Source organism: Mytilus galloprovincialis, chromosome 3 (genome assembly GCF_965363235.1).
Source record: "Mytilus galloprovincialis chromosome 3, xbMytGall1.hap1.1, whole genome shotgun sequence".
Classification (NCBI taxonomy): domain Eukaryota; kingdom Metazoa; phylum Mollusca; class Bivalvia; order Mytilida; family Mytilidae; genus Mytilus; species Mytilus galloprovincialis.
In genome coordinates, this window is record NC_134840.1 from 46,796,521 (window position 1) to 46,812,463 (window position 15,943).

The following is a 15,943-nucleotide window of genomic DNA, read 5'->3' on the forward strand; positions in this document are numbered from 1 at the left end:
TCTACAAAGACTCACCAGTGACGCTCGAATCCAAAAAAGTTAAAAAGGCCAAATAAAGTACGAAGTTGAAGAGCATTTAGGACCAAAATCTCTAAAAATTTTGCCAAATCCAGCTAAGGTAATCTATGCCTGATGTAGAAAGCCTTAGTATTTCAAAAATTCTAAATTTTGTAAACAGTTAATTAATACATATAACCATATCAATGATAATTCATGTCAGCACAAAAAGTGCTGACTACTGGGCTGGTGATACCCTCGGGGAAATAAATCTCCACCAGCAGTGGCATCGACCCAGTGGTTGTAAATAATCTCATCATAGATATCAGGACTAAATTTTGTTTATACGCCAGACGCGCGTTTCATATACAAAGACTCATCAGTGACGCTCGAATCCAAAAAAGATAAAAAGGCCAAATAAAGTACGAAGTTAAAGAGCATTTAGGACCAAAATTCCTAAAAGTTTGTTTTGCCAAATCCAGCTAAGGTAATCTATGCCTGAGGTAGAAAGCCTTAGTTTTTCAAAAATTCTAAATTGTGTAAACAGTTAATTTATAAATATAACCATATCAATGATAATTCATCATTTGATTTTGCCAAGGGACTTTCCGTTTTGAATTTCCTCGGAGTTAAGTATTTTTGTGATTTTACTTTTTTTTCAATACTTTATTCTTTTTAAAAAATTAAATCTTCTTTAAAGTTTATCTTTAATTTACCTTTGCACTTTATTGTGGAAGCTCGTGCCATCACGAACGTTACATTTTATGTTGAAATGAAGGTAAATTTTAGAATGACTTGAGAATGATGTTAGCCAATCAAAAGAAACTATTATAATGAAATATACATGTATTGTAATTATTTTCAATTCAACATTTTACGTAACATAATTAAATTTTGAAGCGATTTCTACAAGCACTGAAAGCACAATCCGAAAATCTCTCTCAACTTATTTAGACATCGAATCACTCATTTTCAATTTCTTTATCTAAATTCGCCAATAAATTTCACAATTCACAAGTTTAACTCGAGTTAAATTGTAATTTCAAAACAAAATTGAGATTTCGTTGTTTTGTTTGTTTTATTCCCCGCTGATCCGTGCGTCCTTAACTTCTTACGTCTGTTGTAAAATGTGTCCGTTCCTTATTACGTAACTTTTTTTTGTTAAGATTGTTTACCATGTAATTGTGGTCATATGTTTATTATGCTGTGAACTTAGATTATCAGATAATACTAGACTGGATCTCAATCGTGACATGCGCGGGTCAGAAGCTGAGGAAAATACATACGCCTTATGTTAAGCCATGATTTTCAGTATTCGTATTGCCATCTGATAAAATCATGCTGAGGCCACACCAATTTGATAAATAGTTCTTCGGACATTTGTTCTAAAAAAAAATGGGGCGAGCGAGCGAACTTTTTTTGTTTTTAAAAAAAAATTTGAAAATGAGTTTTTGACAGGCGAGTGGTCTGCAATAACATTAACGGTACCAATTTTCCTGCACCAGATGCGTAGTTCGACAATACATGTCTCTTCAGTGATGCTCGTGGCCAAAATATTAAAAATCCAAAGCTTATATAAAAGATGAAGAGCTAAAATCCAAAAGGTCCAAAAAGAGGAGCGAGCGATATTTTTTTTTAAAGTGATACACGCGATGTTTATCAAACAGAATAAGAAGGAGAAGCACTGATGTTTGGATGAATAAGGCCTGTTATCCCATTTGAATACATTATTTTTACCTCTAAGGAAACAACTGTAGACTCTTTCATATTGCAGCATGCAAATACTTAAAAAAAACCCTCTTAAATGTGACTTAGAAATGGCAATACCAATGACCTTCACAAAGGTAAAGAGCATGCAAAACACATGAACGTTATTAAATTGATACTTTCAGTTTGGACCTTTTTGGTAAGAAGCCTTTTATGACAATGTTTGAGGTTTAATTAAATTCCACCAAGGGTTGTTTCAAAAATAAATATAGGGGGAAAGGGATGCACCTTATATTTGACCCCACCATGCATACATTTTAAATTGATCAATTTCTTCTTGCCATGTTCACATGCTTTAAGTTTAGTGTTTATGAAGTTCTATTGTTTTTGAATTTACACTGCAAATACCTTCTTTAATGGGGACCGTTGGTGATTCATTAACATTATTGTTTGGATCGGAGGGTGTTCTTCTATCTATTTCAAAATTCACAATTTTACAGTTAAACTCTCCCAACACAGAAATATCCATGTCAGTGTCAACATTGATAGGTGTAGTCCGAAATTACTCTGACGTCCAACGGCTGTTTTGCCAGACAATCCACAGCCCCAGCTTGTCTGGCAAAACAGCCGTTGGATGTCTGAGTAATCTCGGACTACATAGTTGATGCCGACGGCTGTTGTTGAATCTGTATGTGTTTGATATTATGAAACGAAGTATTGACAGACTTAACCCTTTTGTCTTCATACAATATATCTTCGAATGTAAATGACGACGAACAACGGATGCCAGCCGTTTATTCAATGATTGCCTGTCCTTGGCATTGAACCGAAACCACAACTGATGGCTTGGCATTTTGATTTTTATATTTCTTTCCACTTTTAATTGATTGATCACACGTGCGTTTGAACCCAGATTAGATTATATGCAAAAAAAAAAAGCGTCAGTGAGAAAAAAAAATTCAAGGCAAGACTAATTTCGGAGCGGAATGCGAACCAAAAAAATACGGAAGCGGTAGGGTTTTTTTTGTTGAAAACTTGAATTCTCAAAAACAGGAGCGGGAAAATCCGAAGAACTATTAATCAAATTTGTGTGGCCTGATTATATAATATGCACATTTTCTCGGCTTTCAAAATATTTCTGTTTGAACACGTCCACCTTTAAGTTTCTTACTACAACCCGAAATTGCATGTGACAATGATTGACGATTGCATTTGGTAGTGATAATCTTTGTTTAATGAAGAAGATCTGATGTGCTTATGATCCGTGTATAACGCAAATACCAAATACATTGATGGTGGTTCGTCTAACAGGGGCAGAACTAAGATTAGGTTACAAGTTGCAGGTGACATATGCTAATGATATCTATACCAGAGACGGTTATTCCATAAAGACAACAGTAGTATACCGCTGTTCGAAATTCCTAAATCGATTGATAAAAAAACAAATTCGGGTTACAAACTAAAACTGAGGGAAACACATCAAATGAATAGGAAGTTTTATTGTTTTTTCATTAACACTGCAAACACCTTCTTTAATGGGGATCGTTGGTGATTCATAACTGCTTTTGTAAAAAAGGCAGCAAGTCGGTAAAAGAGACATCGTACAGAGTAGGTGATGTATAATGACGATGGCCATAACTGTGTCTACGTCGAGGAGTAAAGTTGAAAATATTCATCACATTCACCTAGCTACAGGAAGGACTAGATAAAATACCTATACCATCTTGTTTGTCATTGCAACCCTATAGTGTCGCATTTCCCAATTGTCGAATCCAGTAGTCTTTTTTTTTGTCTACGGAGAGGCTTTGCAAAATGAGGATAGTTAGTCCTGTGGTATATTTTTTCCATAATGCAAACTGTCATAGAAACGATGGAAAGATTAGGCTGATTAAAATGCTTGTTAAGAATGTCGCTTGCCAGTGGCGTAGCCAGGGTTGAAATGAAGTGGATGCAGAAAAATTTATGGGACTTTTTTATGCAGAAAATTTTATTTTTCGAACGTTGTCCCTGTATGCATGTGAACTCCCCTAAAATCCGACACTGGTTAGATTTTTGTTTAATTTCAAAATACCCACCAGTATACATTATATTTCCGACAAAATTTTATTGTTTTCTCGAACTTGACTATCATCATTAAATGCAAAAATATTTGATGTAAATGTTTCACATCAAATCTTATATTTGACATCTCAAAAACAGACCCAATACACTGCTCTTCTGTATATAGAACTTCGGAATATAGGAACGGAAGTGCCCCCTCTCCTTTCCTGGAATTTGAGCTTCCCAATTGGAGTTTTTGATTACATCTCGTAACTCACTGACGCGAGGGGATATGGAAATACCGGGCGTCCATCCGTCCGGTCTTGTTAGCGCTGTCATGTGTGAAATTCTTGCCAGATTTTCATGCAGCCATGTCTTTCACACATGCGAGTATAAATCCTGATCAAATATTTTTAACCAATTATGCACCTTGGAAATATAAATTATAATGCAAATCCCATTGTATTTCTTCGGGAGCTTTTGTTTCTCTCGAGATATAAATACAAAAAAGAAAAAAGTGGTTTTTTTTAGCTTTTGCCCTGGTATCTTGGATAGATAAAATATGTCCAATGCGGGAGACATTGGAACTCTGATCTTTTATTGAAAACAACATGAATATTTGTACCTAGATGGAAAAGGGTATTCATGAGCCTAGGAATAAAAACACTTCATTACAAATAGAGTTTTTATCACGTCGTTTTTCGTGCCACAGGAAACGATATGATGTTTCAGATTTTTTTTAAACTAATAACATTGCTATTTCATAGCTCTGTTTGGGTAAATTTCAGACCAAACTTGTCCGCAGGTCTGCGTTTCATCATCATCATCTGCGCTTGCCATAGCCGACAACGCGCTACGAAGTAGTTTTTTTTAACGAGAACACTTTTCTGTGATTTATATGGGACTATTATACTTAGTAGTATAATAGTCCCAGGATTTATCAATCTTGTTTTCATAAATGAAAAACCACGCATACTGCTTCGGAAATGATTGGATGCTATTCCCATATCCTCACCCTTGTTACATTTGGATACCACCATGTGTAGATGCCGCCAACTCTTGCATTACATATTTATTAAAAAAAATTTTTTTTGTCAAAATGATGTGGATGCTTGAGCATCTGAGCATACATGCAAGCTACGCCACTGCTTGCATTGAGGTTGATATCTGATCTATGGCTGCACATACGTTTGTTTAGCTTTCCTTTCGTTTAACCGACGTTAGACCGCGTTATTTTAGAAGTATAGATTCCAAATCACTGTTTTGATCACGTATTCATAGTTGACTGTACATGGAAACTTAATCGTCTCAAACAAGCACATTCTCTGAAATATGTTTTGGTTATGATGTTTTAGTCACATCAAATGAACTTCGTACACATGATGATGTAAAGGTTTAAGGTAATAAACCAAATAACTGTTTGACAACAATAAATACATCGCACTGAGCATGAAACGCCTCCTATATATTGTAAATAGTGTTGATTTTTTATGAATGTGTGTCAGCCCTTTCTACCAATTCAGATTTTAGGTTTTTGTATAGATAGTTGGCCTATAAGTTGAATGCCATTATGTTGAATAAACATGTATGTCAGATGTCATTTTTCTGAAGCAATACAGGAAAAATTAAGACTTTTCTGTCATATAGTGCATTGTTAGAATAAACAATAAATCAAGACAATTGGTACATACTAATTGTTTTCAGTAATTAATCATAGATGATGCACTCTTTATCATTGACTAGGCCATGACGTTATTACCAATAACTGTTAGAGATGAACAGAGATTAAACATTTTATTAGCTTAAATATTCAAAAGGGATGAAACAAAAACTGTTCAAACTGACAAAATCTTCTCCCATTTTTAGAGAAAAACTGATTGACTGGTACAGTCAAAATGATACGCAATGATACGTCATTGCATGCATTTTTTGGATAATCTAAATGTAAATACAAAGCGTACATGTAGAAAAACTCGTCATAGATACTAGGATTGAAATTTTATATTTGCACAAGACGCTTGTTTCATCTACAAAAGACTCATCAGTGACGCTCAAATCCAAAAAAAGTTTAAAGGTCAAATAAAGTATCAACTTGAAGAGCATTGAGGACCGAAAATTCCAAAAAGTTCGGCCAAATATAGATAAAGTAATCTATTCCTGAAGTAGAAAACACACTTTTTTCGTGTAAAATAATATATTTTCCTTAGAATTGTTACTTTTCTAACTAGCACCTTTAAAATATTTTGAGTGTTGGTCAAATTTAAAGCACGATTCATTTTCAATAACACTTGAATATGTTTTCCTTCTTATATACATTTATATTTGGTATAATTATTTAACTATGGCATTTTAGGTTTTTGGACATTTGCTCTTGGATGTTCTATAGTTCATTAAAAATTTAATCTACAAAAACCTTTGTATCCCATGGTGCACTGTATACCCATTTATCTATCTAGAATATATGTACAAAGTTGTCGCATTATCAGCGGTCACCACACATCTTTGCATGCACACATATGTGTCTTTATATCTGTATATTATATCTATACAATATTTTATATCTAAAAAGTTTGTTGATATATTTGTCAATTAAAAGATGTGGTCAACTATCGACAATCTATTCATGTATTTATTTTTATTTAGTCTATCTGAGATGATAAAGTTTTTTTTCGGAACCTGTTTTAGAGGCAGACTTAACTGTATATGTTTATTCATTTATCTCTAGTTCGATGGGATAGATGCGTTCATCATAGTTACCAAATTTTGAATTATTTAATGAGAGAACATGATCTATATAGCGGAAAGTAAAGTTAAAAGATATTTCTTACTTCTAACTCTCTTCCTAAGAAGTTCTTGCATGAAGTCAGCCTCTAAATGATAATGGAACAAGTCGGCAAGAAGATGGGCACAATTGGTTCCCATTGGAATGCCGACAGTCTGTTGAAAAACACATCCTCCAAACGTAACAAATATGTTTTCAATCAAGAAATCAAGCATCTTAAAAATGTCAGTTCAGAGAATTTTTTGTTTGAATTAGAGTTACTTTTTACAAAGTAGGATTTACCCCTCCCTAAGACAAGATACTTGTATCTACGTTGGCCATTCGTTTTTATGAAACGAAGCAATAACAACTCTTTCAATTTGGTTTTTAGTTCGGAATAGTGAATACTTGTGTAAAGTGTAGAACTGTCAAATGTTTCAATACTTTTGCAAGATGAAAGAGTTTTAGATTGCATGTACTCTAAAAGATTTTTGGAATTGTTTAGTATCCACATTTGATTCACGCCACCTCTGGAATAGGCAGTTTCACAATAACTTTGAAGCCCAGCTTTCATTGCTGATAAAATAGATGTGAATGATTTAGAAAGAGGTTTCTTGGAGCTAAATACCGTTGTTTGTAAGGACACTTATGTAGTTTAGGTATCGATACAGTGATGGAAAATCCAGTTCTTCATCTTTGGTCGAAATTTCTAAGGAAGGTATTGATAGACTCATTACAGTTCTTAGTTCTGATTTGTATCTACGACCTCAGAGTCTTAATCCATTCACTAAGAGTATCTACGTCATATTTCAAGCGTTAAGCCGATTTTCTGGTATAATTCTCGACTGAATCCATCAATATTTAGGATTTATATATCCAATTGATGGATTAAGGCTTACGATATTTCGGACCTTTGGATAACACATTTCGAAGGGATGTGTTATTGACAATGCTGAGTTCACTTGTAATAACGCGGCCAGTCGGATTATATGTGAATTGGGAACTAGCGATGGTTCAGTCAGAACTTGAAGTCGTTAAAAATTGAGAACCTGAAAACGTGTTTGTAATTGAAAATTTTAGGTGCAAATGATTTGTTATAGGTATAAGAAATTATTGGTACAGACTGATCTTTAAAATACTTTTATTAGTAAGGGGGTATTTTCGATTAAACTAGCTTATGATGAAGGATATTTCCCAAGTGGACGCCATCAAGACCTTTGTTGGAAAAGTAAACTTTAAGAAAAATATGTTTTTTCTCTTTTTCATCTTTTTTCCAATGCGAACTGGTTTGAAAAGTCTGTGACTTGCAATATCCGAAATGATAGCTGTAAGTTTGTATTTGTTTGAATCAGGGTTTGTAACAGTGGTTTCCAAACATAAATTGAACAGATAATGAAGTTTTGAAAGGGGTAATGAATAATGTTCCATGCGAATGTGATGAGTACCTAACGGCTTTTGTAAAAAAAAAAAAGGCAGCAAGTCGTTAATAGAGACATCATGCAGAGTAGGTGATGTATAATGACGATGAACATGTCTACGTCGAGGAGTAGAGTTTAAATATTCATCACATTCACTGAGCTGCAGGAAGGACTAGATAGAAAACCTATACTATTTTTTTGCCGTTGCAACCGTATGTGTCGCAGTTCCCCAATGTCAAATTCATTAGTCCTCTTTTTGTCTACGGAGAGGAGTTGCAAGATGAGCATTGTTAGACCTGTGGTATATTTTTTCTTTCGATAATGCGAACTGTCATAGAAACGATGGAATGATCAAGCTGATTAAAATGCTGGTAAAAATGTCGTTTGCATTGAGGTTGATATATGATCTTTGACCGCACATACGTTTGCTTAGCTTTTTTTTCGTTTCACCGACGTATTACTAGTTAGACCTCTTTTTTTTTTTAGAAGTATAGATTCCAAATCACAGTTTTGATCACGTATTCATAGTTGACTGTACATGAAAGTTTAATCATCTAAAACAAGCACTCTCTGATATATGTTTTGTGTATGGTGTTTTAGTCACATCATCTGCAGTTCGTACACATTATGATGTTAAGGTTTTAGGCTATAAACCAAATAACTGTCCAACAACAATAAATACATCGCATTGATCATGAAACGTCTCTTATATATTGTAAATAGTGTTGCTTTTTTATGAATGTGTGTCAGCTCTTTCTAACAATTCAGATTTTAATTTTTTGGTAAAGATAGTTAGCCTTGAAGTTGTGGTCACATTATGTTGAATGAACATGTATGTCAGATGTCATTCTTCTGAAGCAAATCAGGAAAAATTAAGATGGGTGAGCAACTTTTTGAAATTAATCAAGACAATTTGTACATAATAATTTTTTCAGTAATTAATTATAGACGAGGCACGCTTTATCATTGACTAGGCCATGCCGTTTTTACCAATATCTTTTAAAGATGAACAGAGTTTAAACATATTTTATTAGCTTAAATATACAAAAGGGATGAAACAAAAACTGTTCAAACTGACAAAGTTTTCTCACATTATTAGAGAAAAACTGATTGACTGGTACGCAATGATACGTCATTGCATGCATTTTTTGGATAATCTAAATGTAAAAAGCATGTAGAAAAACTCATCATAGATACTAGGATTGAAATTTTAAATTTTGCACGAGACTTTTGTTTCATCTACAAAAGACTCATCAGTGGCGCTCAAATCCAAACGGGTTAAAAGGCCAAATAAAGTATCAACTTACAGAGCATTGAGGATCAAAACTTCCTAAAAGTTTGGCCAAATATAGATAAGGAAATCTATTCCTGAATTAGAAAATACATTTTTTTTTCGTGTAAAATAATATGCTTTCCTGAGAACTGTTACTTTTCTAACTAGCACATTTAAAATACTTTGAGTGTTGGTCAAATTTAAAGCACGATTCATTTTCAATAACACTTAAATATGTTTTCCTTTTTATCTATACTATTAAACGAGAAGACCTCATTTTGGGTGTCGCTTCTCTTCCTTCCACAATAAATCAATCATCATGCCTCTGAGTTCTTTAGGTAACATGCATAGTCGCATTTGTCATCCATTCTTATGATTATTCAGATTGAGTTATTTTGGGAGAAAAACGACAAAAAAGGAGTCCGGATATGATTCCGTCATCGGACTGACTTTTAGTCATAGATAAGACTTCCGGTTTTAAAGATGCACACATACAACCAATCGTATGATAGATAACAAAAATGAAAAAATAAATAATCCAATCAGAGCGTTCTCCATATCATGGTGTTTAGATCGCAAAAACCACTACTATTATACCTCCTTATAGAGGACAATTATTTTTCGCGTTTATCTACATGTAAACTACGATTATACTACTTTAATATATAGAGACTGTCTGTATTCTGTCAGGGACTTTCCATCTTAGTATGTTAGTATGTTAGTATAGAAAGTCGGCCCTGATTCGGTCTACTGTTTTCTTTGAAATTTTTACTATTTAAGGGGTCATACCACTTGCATATATATTAAAATAAGTAAAACATGCTCAACTTCATCTAAAACTACCTCGATCAAAAACTTTAACCTGAAGCGGGACAGACACGGACGGACGAACGAACGGATGTACAGACTAGAAAACATAATGCCCATAAATGGGGCATAACAATTTATTGTTGAAAGGGAAAATAGTGATTTGGCAAAAATGAAAGTAAGGTAGAGATTAGAAGTAGACAGGATCTTTTTCGGGGCGTCGGGATCGGGTGTTTTTAAGCTCGGGATTTTGGGATTGATCCTTGCGGGATCCGGGAATATATTTTTTGATTTCAGGATTTCGGGATATGCATTTCTTTAAATTCTGCATCTCGGGATTTCATGGTTTTACGTCCGGGATTTCGGGATCAGGACCCGTCCGACCACCCCTCAAATTAGCCTTAGTCATAATAATTTATACATGATTCATATCCTACCATTGGCATGTTAATAAGGCTCTCAAAAGAAAAAGAAAACACTGATGGATTGTCCTAGAAGCATATTTTATTAGACTAATAATGGTCTATATATAAGCAGTTACATTTATTTCATGTTTGAAACGGTGTAAATTGTTAATTTGATTCGACTTTTACCAAAAGAAGCATTGTAGCAAAGGAGAAGAATAATTGTGGTCTGAGGCCAGACACACGAAAATAATTGAATTTAACAGAAAGGAAACAAATATCGGACTTTGGAAAAAGAGAGAGGGCTTTTGATACCTTTTATGAAATTCTCCATACATAATATCTTTTTCAAAAAATCATCCTACAACAGTCTACAAGCTGTATATGCCCGCGATTTCTAGTATACATTTATATTTGGTATACTTATTTAACTATGGCATTTTAGGTTTTTGGACATTTGCTCTTGGATGTTCTATGGTGCATTAAAAATTTAATCTACAAAAACCTTTGTATCCCATGGTGCACTATATACCCATTTATCCATCTAGAATATATGTACAAAGTTGTCGCATTATCAGCGGTTACCACACATCTTTGCATGCACACATATGTGTCTGTATAGCTGTATATAAATTCAATACAATATTTTATATCTAAAAGTTTGTTGATATATTTGTCAATTAAAAGATGTGGTCAATTATCGACAATCCATTCATGTATTTATTTTTATTTAGTCTATCTGAGAGAATTAAGTTTTCCAGGACCTGTTTAAGATTGCCTGTACCATTATGAATTTTTACTTAAAACTACCTAGAATAATAATTGAATCACTGATTAAGTCTCTTTGCATTTATTTCATATGTTTTTATTGCAACTCTTCACATTTGTATCCAATGACGGCTCTCAAGCTGAAATCACATTTGTGCATAAAATCTATATAGAATCCTCTGTTGGTAACAGTTCTCTTAAACCAAAGTTTTCCTAGACGAGCATAAGGGTGACTAGTCTGATATATCATATTATACTTTCAGTATATGAAGATAGTGAAAATTTGTAAAAATATAAATTAAAATCAACACTGTTTTTATGATTATTGTTTCATTCATGCCGGATGTATAAATATGCAGGTATGTCTGGGCGAGAAAAATGATAGTGGACAATCCATAATAGGATCAGTGCAACGTTTTTTAATTGATAAATAGTCATTGCAACTGTTCTCCCCAGAGAGTTCCGTATGTGACTAGTTGCACTGAAAACTTTCTTTCCCTATACAGATACTTTCATTTTCCAGAGATATCGATTTTTTTCGCCCTTTCTAGTGGTCTTCCTACCTATTGCATGAATTTTCGATTTTCAATTTGTTATCGTCATGATTATGCATGGAATATTTGCCACTGAAGAAGGCTTATTAATCAAATTCCCTGTATCATTATTTTGTTTCATACAGGATACTTTATTCATCATAAATACTGTCCAGTTAATTTAATCACCAGGTTAGAAAATATTATTAAAGATAATTATAGGAGGTCAATCCAGAAAAGCGCTTCGAACATATGAAATTGATAAAACTTGGTCTATACCTCTGCTGTTCGACTTTATAGATACGATACAGACATGATTTAGACAAACCTATTTAAAAGTGTCGGTTGATAAACTAAAATTTTATCTCCTTTAGTCAATGTTGGTCTAAGATAGATTTGGCATTTTTTTGGAGGGATTCTTTTTGGTTATATAACTCTTTAACTGGTATATCTATTTCGTATTGGATTCGCAGTTATTTGAGAAACAATAATGAAAAAAAAAACATTAGTTAAAAAGTTTATATATACAAGTTTTGACAGACTACTAGGTATGTAAAGTATACAAATTAATCTTTACAAGCCTTATAAAAATAATCATCTCATCTCTGAATATTTTCTAGCTTAACTTTTCATTTTGCCTTCTCTTCTATTTTACACGACTCATGAATTGCATAGTTGCTGACAAAAAATAGAATTGACTGTGCATTGATTTTTTGCAAATAAGATGGGGAAAAAGATCATAGTTTTTATTCCTATGCTTATGACGATTTCTATTCAATCTCCTTAGAGAATCCAATCTGGCAGAAGATGGCTAGTTTGTACTTGTACATCCTGTACATCTATACGGACGCCCCACTTGGACAAGTGTTTTACTGCCGTTCAGAAAACCAATAGTGGTCATTATTTTATTCAACATTTATCATTGGAAGTGAGTATAATAATAGGTTCTTATTATTTTCGTGGGAAAAATTCTTTTAATTATGTCTTGACTATTCCTGTAAGATCTGTAACATAGGTTATGATAAATTTTCAGACACTACAATATCTTACTGCATAAGACGATTTATTTTCAATTCAAGTATTAAAAACTCAGTACCGCAGCCCCCTCAAGCGGCTTAAAACTGACATTGCACTATCAGTTCAATAAAATAACTTATCAATAAGAAACACAGTGACTTTAAACTATAGAGCAAAAGTTAAACGTCCGGATACAAAAAGGCAATCTAATCTCATGACATCCTACATCTATATCAATGCAAACTAAAGACTGATTTCTTAATCATAAACATCACATAAGTGTGATAAAGGTTTGACTTAAGTTGTTTATATTGGATATGGTTATTTGAAGGATGAAAGTAAAATTGCTGTTTTCCTTCGTCCTCGCAATAACTTCTTTCATAGAAGGGCATGCCCTCTCCACAGTCAAAGACTGTTTAGTAAGCAGTACAACAAATTATGAATATGGAAATCTCCCAGGTGTTGGATGGGACAACTTATTGAACGAAAACCGAGGAAAAATAATTCAATACACGTATTCTCAGTGTAAAACAACGCACGACGGGCTATATCTTATACCGGACAATGTGTTCGTGTTGCCTGTTAAATCTAGCAACGTGGACATTTTTTCCGAAATCATTGACAGCTGGAAGAACTACACGTCTGCAACATCTAAATCCATCAATGTTGGCGGAAATGGAAAGTTTAAATTCAACATTGGTATCCACGGGAGCTATTCTTCGGAGTATCAAGAGGTCAAGACAAATCAGATACGTGACAATTCAATGACAGTAAGGGTAGGTGCTAGGTATGAAAAATATGTGTCTAAACTTCAAACTGAAATGGATATAGATGACGCTTTTAGAGATCGCGTTCTGACAATTGCTGATCATCTGCTATCCGGACGAAAACACACGGCAAGATATGAAAGTCAGTTACTTATTAGAGATTTTGGAACGCACATAGTAACAAGCGTTAATGCTGGCGCGTTGATTTATAAAATCGAACAGCTGGATCGAACAGCAGTTAAACAAAGTGATATTAGTAGAAAGGACATCGCAAAGTCTGCTTGAGTTTCATTTTTGGGGGTTGGAATAGATTTCAAGGATGTTTCATCAACTACAGATACAACGGTTGTACAATATCTTACTCTACGAACACATTCATCAGTCAAAACTCACGGAGGTCCGTTATTCAAACCAGTCAACTTCAGTATTAATGAATGGGTTGATGGTATTGGAAATAATTTAGCCACTATCGATCGTTCTGGTGATCCGCTTAACCTCGTGATAAATTCTAATAATTTTGCACAACTTCCAATATCTGTTTTGCAAAAGACGGCGTCAATGGTTGAAGAATCAATTGCCACTTACTACAAATACAACACAATTAAAGGATGTACAAATGTAAATTCTCCAAATTTTAATTATATAGCGAACGTTGACGATGGTTCTTGTGACGCTGCTGGTGTGAACTTGACATTTGATGGTGTTTACCAAACTTGCAGTTATAGTGGTGACCTCTCGGAAAATTTATGTGATGCCTTGACAACAAAAAATCCTCAGACAAATGGTTACGCTTGTAGAGATGGATACAAACCGGTCCCTCTTTTCTCCGGCAATACATCTAACACAGAAACGATACATGAATGTCATAAATATTTTTATTTTTGGAAGAAGTGTCAAAATGTACCACATTATGGTTTTGCAAATTACCAATCTTACTGGTGTGCTGCCGTAAAAGACAATGTTCCAGAAACTTTTGGGTACCTATTTGGAGGACTTTTTACAACTGTCTTTCCAAATCCCTTGACAAATGCTCATGATTGCCCACCAACTTTTACGCCTTTAAGTATAGCATCTGATATAACAGTATGTGTGAGCGATGACTATGAAAACAGTGAAAAATATTCAATACCATTTGGCGGGTTCTTCAGTTGCCAACAAGGAAATCCGTTAGCAAACAAGTATTACACAACTGCGCCTTCTCCAAAAACTTGTCCAAGTGGATACAGTGAACATCTGGCTACAATTAATGAAGGATGTGAAGTCAATTACTGCACGAAAACAAAATCTCCTGTTCTCTCATCTCAAATCAAAAGCCCACCATTTATTCTTCAGCGACTTGAGCGTAATGACAATAGCAGTTACATTATAAGCAATGAAGGTACAAGTTGGACCAGTATTAACCTCGTTCCTGCAAATTTTTCAGGTTTCTCGGAAAATGTTAAAGGATGGATCACAGGGGACGGGGACTTTCTGGATATGAATGAATTGCTGACAACTAGAAATGGTGTTAAAGAAAGCCAAGCCGAGTTTTCCGAACTTCCCAAAGAAAAACTAAAAAGCAAGAGTGCAACAAAAGAGGGTAACGGTTCTAGGAAGATGTCCCTATTTGAAATAGCAATTGTTGCCACTGTGTCCGTTATTTTGACACTCGTTTGCATACTCGTTGCCATTGGAGTTTTTTGTAAGATATCTAAAAAGCGTATTCAGAAGGTTGAGTAGTTCTAAATGACTGTGAGATTCAATATAACGCATTATTATTTGGACTTCGAAGAAAATTAGTTTTTAATTATTTGATTATCATAATTCTTATATTAAAATGTAATAGATGAAAATAATTGATGCTATTATTTTCAATATCATAGTGGCAATAAAACATAAATTTAGAAAGAAATGACACAATATATTTCATTATAAGCTGTCATCTCAAAAATAATATTATTTTAAATTTCATATTTGCGAAACATTGTTCTATTTTAATTGTTCTGAAGAAAATAAAAAAGGGAATTTCTGATCGGGATGAATGCTTTCGAATCTAATAATTCTAAAATATTATTTATTTGTTAACAACTTACCAGGGAACAAAACCAATTATGGAAGATATACAAAGAACACCATGACCAATAGAAAAGAGACGAAAGACACATTTCATTAAAAAAAAAACTATTTACAAAAAGAGCGAGGAACATGATACCCACTTAAATTAGGGTAAAAACTAACAGTTCAAATTCCTATAGTAAACCTGCAGTGTTACCCCTGTAAAATTAAGTACATTTTCACTAGTGAGAAAACACCACACAACGTTTCTTAAAGACAAATGCCATAACCAGAAGCATTGACCATAACTATGAACTGTTTGCTAATGTTTAGAATTGAAATCATAGCAAATATTGAAATAGAAAATATTAAAACAATGAATATTTATATGAATACGCCTAGCTCAAAGGTGTACGA

The 15,943-nt window shown here is 33.8% G+C and overlaps 1 pseudogene; it reads left to right on the forward strand.

Moving 5' to 3' along the window:
• The first annotated feature begins 12,975 nt into the window (after positions 1-12,975).
• LOC143068136 (macrophage-expressed gene 1 protein-like) lies at positions 12,976-15,503 on the forward strand (annotated as a pseudogene).
• The last annotated feature ends 440 nt before the right edge of the window (positions 15,504-15,943 follow it).